The sequence below is a fragment of the Pleurodeles waltl genome, chromosome 8 (genome assembly GCF_031143425.1).
Source record: "Pleurodeles waltl isolate 20211129_DDA chromosome 8, aPleWal1.hap1.20221129, whole genome shotgun sequence".
NCBI classification, from domain to species: Eukaryota; Metazoa; Chordata; class Amphibia; order Caudata; family Salamandridae; genus Pleurodeles; species Pleurodeles waltl.
In genome coordinates, this window is record NC_090447.1 from 1,506,252,045 (window position 1) to 1,506,257,044 (window position 5,000).

A 5,000-nucleotide genomic window follows, 5' to 3' on the forward strand; every position below is an offset into this window, starting at 1 on the left:
GAAAGGAAAAAAGAGTAGAAGAAATAATAAATGAAAAGTAACATTAGAGAGGACTCTATGCATTTGTTTTAAGACGTGCACCACCTACTGTCTGCAAGAGGCAAAATGCCTAAAGCACCTGGTATTCCCAAGCAGTCTCCCATCCAAGTACTAACCAGGCCTGACGCTGCTTAGCTTCTGAGATCAGCCGAGATCAGGCGCATTCAGAGTGGCATGGCCGTAGGCAGAATACACTCCTGTTTCAGGCCTCTTGTGTTGAGACAGCCCGCCGGTCTGGAGCCTGCTGCTCTCAAACACGCCTGCACTCTTCTGTTCACAAACTGCCCTCCTTCACAAACTTCTTACAGAGGGCCAATTGCACATCCTGTTTTGCACCAGCCTCACAATCGCTTCATCTGCACTTACACACAGTCTCAGACTGCCCTTTCTTTAGGGTCCATTACAAGCAGCAACAGACCAGCTCACCACCAGCAGCTTGGGGTGAGTGTGAAGTGCTGAAAGATTCTCAATTTTCCTTCAGAAAGAGTGTATTTTAGTGTTATTGCTGTTTTTTTATTTATTTTAAGAAAGGAAAAAAGAGTAGAAGAAATAATAAATGAAAAGTAACATTAGAGAGGACTCTATGCATTTGTTTTAAGACGTGCACCACCCACTGTCTGCAAGAGACAAAATGCCTATAGCACCTGGTATTCCCAAGCAGTCTCCCATCCAAGTACTAACCAGGTCCGATGCTGCTTAGCTTCTGAGATCAGCTGAGATCAGTCACATTCAGGGTGGTATGGCCGTAGACAAAACACACTCCTGTTTCAGGTCTGTTGTGTTGAGACAGCCCGCCGGTCTGGAGCCTGCTGCTCTCAAACACACCTGCACTCTTCTGTTCACAAACTGCCCTCCTTCACAAACTTCTTACAGAGGGCAAATCGCACACCCTGTTTTGTACCAGCCTCGCAATCGCTTCATCTGCACTTAAACACAGTCTCAGACTGCCCTTTCTTTAGGGCCCAGCACAAGCAGCAACAGACCAGCTCACCACCAGCAGCTTGGGGTGAGTGTGAAGTGCAGAAAGATTCTCAATTTTCCTTCAGAAAGAGTGTATTTTTGTGTTATTGCTGTTTTTTTATTTATTTTAAGAAAGGAAAAAAGAGTAGAAGAAATAATAAATGAAAAGTAACATTAGAGAGGACTCTATGCATTTGTTCTAACACGTGCACCACCTACTGTCTGCAAGAGGCACAATGCCTACAGCACCTGGTATTCCCAGGCAGTCTCCCATCCAAGTACTAACCAGGGCCAACGCTGCTTAGCTTCTAAGATCAGACGAGATCAGGCACATTCAGGGTGGTATGGCCGTAGGAAGAATGCACTTCTGTTTCAGGCCTCTTGTGTTGAGACACCCCGCCGGTCTGGAGCCTGCTGCTCTCAAACGCACCTGCACTCTACTGTTCACAAACTGCCCTCCTTCACAAACTTCTTACAGAGGGCCAATCGCACACCCTGTTTTGCACCAGCCTCACAATCGCTTCATCTGCACTTACACACAGTCTCAGACTGCCCTTTCTTTAGGGCCCAGCACAAGCAGCAACAGACCAGCTCACCACCAGCAGCTTGGGGTGAGTGTGAAGTGCAGAAAGATTCTCAATTTTCCTTCAGAAAGAGTGTATTTTAGTGTTATTGCAGTTTTTTTATTTATTTTAAGAAAGGAAAAAAGAGTAGAAGAAATAATAAATGAAAAGTAACATTAGAGAGGACTCTATGCATTTGTTTTAAGACATGCACCACCTACTGTCTGCAAGAGGCAAAATGCCTATAGCACCTGGTAGTCCCAAGAAGTCTCCCATCCAAGTACTAACCAGGCACGATGCTGCTTAGCTTCTGTGATCAGCTGAGATCAGTCACATTCAGGGTGGTATGGCCGTAGGCAGAATAAACTCCTGTTTCAGGCCTCTTGTGTTGAGACACCCCGCCGGTCTGGAGCCTGCTGCTCTCAAACACGCCTGCACTCTTCTGTTCACAAACTGCCCTCCTTCACAAACTTCTTACAGAGGTCCAAGCACACACCCTGTTTTGTACCAGCCTCGCAATCGCTTCATCTGCACTTACACACAGTCTCAGACTGCCCTTTCTTTAGGGCCCAGCACAAGCAGCAGACCAGCTCACCACCAGCAGCTTGGGGTGAGTGTGAAGTGCAGAAAGATTCTCAATTTTCCTTCAGAAAGAGTGTATTTTAGTGTTATTGCTGTTTTTTTATTTATTTGAAGAAAGGAAAAAAGAGTAGAAGAAATTATAAATGAAAAGTAACATTAGAGAGGACTCTATGCAATTGTTCTAAGACGTGCACCACCTAGTGTCTGCAAGAGGCAAAATGCCTACAGCACCTGGTATTCCCAGGCAGTCTCCCATCCAAGTACCAACCAGGCCCAACTCTGCTTAGCTTCTGAGATCAGACGAGATCAGGCGCATTCAGGGTGGTATGGCCATAGGAAGAATACGCTTCTGTTTCAGGCCTCTTGTGTTGAGACAGCCCGCCGGTCTGGAGCCTGCTGCTCTCAAACACACCTGCACTCTACTGTTCACAAACTGCCCTCCTTCACAAACTTCTTACAGAAGGCCAATCGCACACCCTGTTTTGCACCAGCCTCACAATCGCTTCATCTGCACTTACACACAGTCTCAGGCTGCCCTTTCTTTAGGGCCCAGCACAAGCAGCAACAGACCAGCTCACCACCAGCAGCTTGGGGTGAGTGTGAAGTGCAGAAAGATTCTAAATTTTCCTTCAGAAAGAGTGTATTTTTGTGTTATTGCTGTTTTTTTATTTATTTTAAGAAAGGAAAAAAGACTAGAAGAAATAATAAATGAAAAGTAACATTAGAGAGGACTCTATGCATTTGTTCTAAGACGTGCACCACCTACTGTCTGCAAGAGGCAAAATGCCTACAGCACCTGGCATTCCCAGGAAGTCTCCCATCCAAGTACTAACCAGGGGCAACGCTGCTTAGCTTCTGAGATCAGACGAGATCAGGTACATTCAGGGTGGTATGGCCGTAGGCAGAATACACTCCTGTTTCAGGCCTCTTGTGTTGAGACACCCCGCCGGTCTGGAGCCTGCTGCTCTCAAACACACCTGCACTCTACTGTTCACAAACTGCCCTCCTTCACAAACTTCTTACAGAGGTCCAAGCACACACCCTGTTTTGCACCAGCCTCACAATCGCTTCATCTGCACTTACACACAGTCTCAGACTGCCCTTTCTTAAAGGCCCAGCACAAGCAGCAACAGACCAGATCACCACCAGCAGGTTGGGGTGAGTGTGAAGTGCAGAAAGATTCTCAATTTTCCTTCAGAAAGAGTGTATTTTAGTGTTATTGCTGTTTTTGTATATATTTTAAGAAAGGAAAAATGCCTACAGCACCTGGTATTCCCAGGCAGTCTCCCATCCAAGTACTAACCAGGCCTGACGCTTTCTTAGCTTCTGAGATCAGACGAGATCAGGCGCATTCATAGTGGTATGGCCGTAGGCAGAATGCACTCCTGTTTCAGGCCTCTTGTGTTGAGACAGCCCGCCGGTCTGGAGCCTGCTGCTCTCAAAAACACCTGCACTCTACTGTTCACAAACTGCCCTCCTTCACAAACTTCTTACAGAGGGCCAATTGCACATCCTGTTTTGCACCAGCCTCACAATCGCTTCATCTGCACTTACACACAGTCTCAGACTGCCCTTTCTTTAGGGCCCAGCACAAGCAGCAACAGACCAGCTCACCACCAGCAGCTTGGGGTGAGTGTGAAGTGCAGAAAGATTCTCAATTTTCCTTCAGAAAGAGTGTATTTTAGTGTTATTGCTGTTTTTTTATTTATTTTAAGAAAGGAAAAAAGAGTAGAAGAAATAATAAATGAAAAGTAACATTAGAGAGGACTCTATGCATTTGTTTTAAGACGTGCACCACCTACTGTCTGCAAGAGGCAAAATGCCTATAGCACCTGGTATTCCCAAGCAGTCTCCCATCCAAGTACTAACCAGGTCCGATGCTGCTTAGCTTCTGAGATCAGCTGAGATCAGTCACATTCAGGGTGGTATGGCCGTAGGCAAAACACACTCCTGTTTCAGGTCTGTTGTGTTGAGACAGCCCGCCGGTCTGGAGCCTGCTGTTCTCAAACACGCCTGCACTCTTCTGTTCACAAACTGCCCTCCTTCACAAACTTCTTACAGAGGTCCAAGCACACACCCTGTTTTGTACCAGCCTCGCAATCGCTTCATCTGCACTTAAACACAGTCTCAGACTGCCCTTTCTTTAGGGCCCAGCACAAGCAGCAGACCAGCTCACCACCAGCAACTTGGGGTGAGTGTGAAGTGCAGAAAGATTCTCAATTTTCCTTCAGAAAGAGTGTATTTTAGTGTTATTGCTGTTTTTTTATTTATTTGAAGAAAGGAAAAAAGAGTAGAAGAAATAATAAATGAAAAGTAACATTAGAGAGGACTCTATGCAATTGTTCTAAGACGTGCACCACCTACTGTCTGCAAGAGGAAAAATGCCTACAGCACCTAGTATTCCCAGGCAGTGTCCCATCCAAGTACTAACCAGGCCCGACGCTGCTTAGCTTCTGAGATCAGACGAGATCAGGCGCATTCAGAGTGGTATGGCCGTAGGCAGAATACACTCCTGTTTCAGGCCTCTTGTGTTGAGACAGCCCGCCGGTCTGCAGCCTGCTGCTCTCAAATACACCTGCACTCTACTGTTCACAAACTGCCCTCCTTCACAAACTTCTTACAGAGGGCCAATCGCACACCCTGTTTTGCACCAGCCTCACAATCTCTTCATCTGCACTTACACACAGTCTCAGACTGCCCTTTCTTTAGGGCCCAGCACAAGCAGCAACAGACCAGCTCACCACCAGCAGCTTGGGGTGAGTGTGAAGTGCAGAAAGATTCTCAATTTTCCTTCGGAAAGAGTGTGTTTTAGTGTTATTGCTGTTTTTTTATTTATTTTAAGAAAGGAAAAAAGAG

At 46.3% G+C, this 5,000-nt stretch overlaps 3 non-coding genes and 6 pseudogenes across 3 annotated transcripts; all 9 read right to left on the minus strand.

Moving 5' to 3' along the window:
• Positions 1-106: 106 nt before the first annotated feature.
• On the minus strand, positions 107-225 carry LOC138257042 (5S ribosomal RNA; annotated as a pseudogene).
• Positions 226-671: 446 nt separating this feature from the next.
• LOC138251122 (5S ribosomal RNA) lies at positions 672-790 on the minus strand (annotated as a pseudogene).
• Positions 791-1,236: 446 nt separating this feature from the next.
• Positions 1,237-1,355, minus strand: LOC138255616 (5S ribosomal RNA; annotated as a pseudogene).
• A 446-nt stretch (positions 1,356-1,801) lies between these two features.
• LOC138252417 (5S ribosomal RNA) lies at positions 1,802-1,920 on the minus strand (annotated as a pseudogene).
• Positions 1,921-2,363: 443 nt separating this feature from the next.
• Positions 2,364-2,482, minus strand: LOC138253637 (5S ribosomal RNA). The gene has a single exon (XR_011196321.1). It is a non-coding gene; the product is annotated as a 5S ribosomal RNA (ribosomal RNA).
• A 446-nt stretch (positions 2,483-2,928) lies between these two features.
• On the minus strand, positions 2,929-3,047 carry LOC138255498 (5S ribosomal RNA). The gene has a single exon (XR_011198129.1). It is a non-coding gene; the product is annotated as a 5S ribosomal RNA (ribosomal RNA).
• A 351-nt stretch (positions 3,048-3,398) lies between these two features.
• LOC138257040 (5S ribosomal RNA) lies at positions 3,399-3,518 on the minus strand (annotated as a pseudogene).
• A 446-nt stretch (positions 3,519-3,964) lies between these two features.
• On the minus strand, positions 3,965-4,083 carry LOC138250898 (5S ribosomal RNA; annotated as a pseudogene).
• A 443-nt stretch (positions 4,084-4,526) lies between these two features.
• LOC138253543 (5S ribosomal RNA) lies at positions 4,527-4,645 on the minus strand. The gene has a single exon (XR_011196231.1). It is a non-coding gene; the product is annotated as a 5S ribosomal RNA (ribosomal RNA).
• Positions 4,646-5,000: the final 355 nt, after the last annotated feature.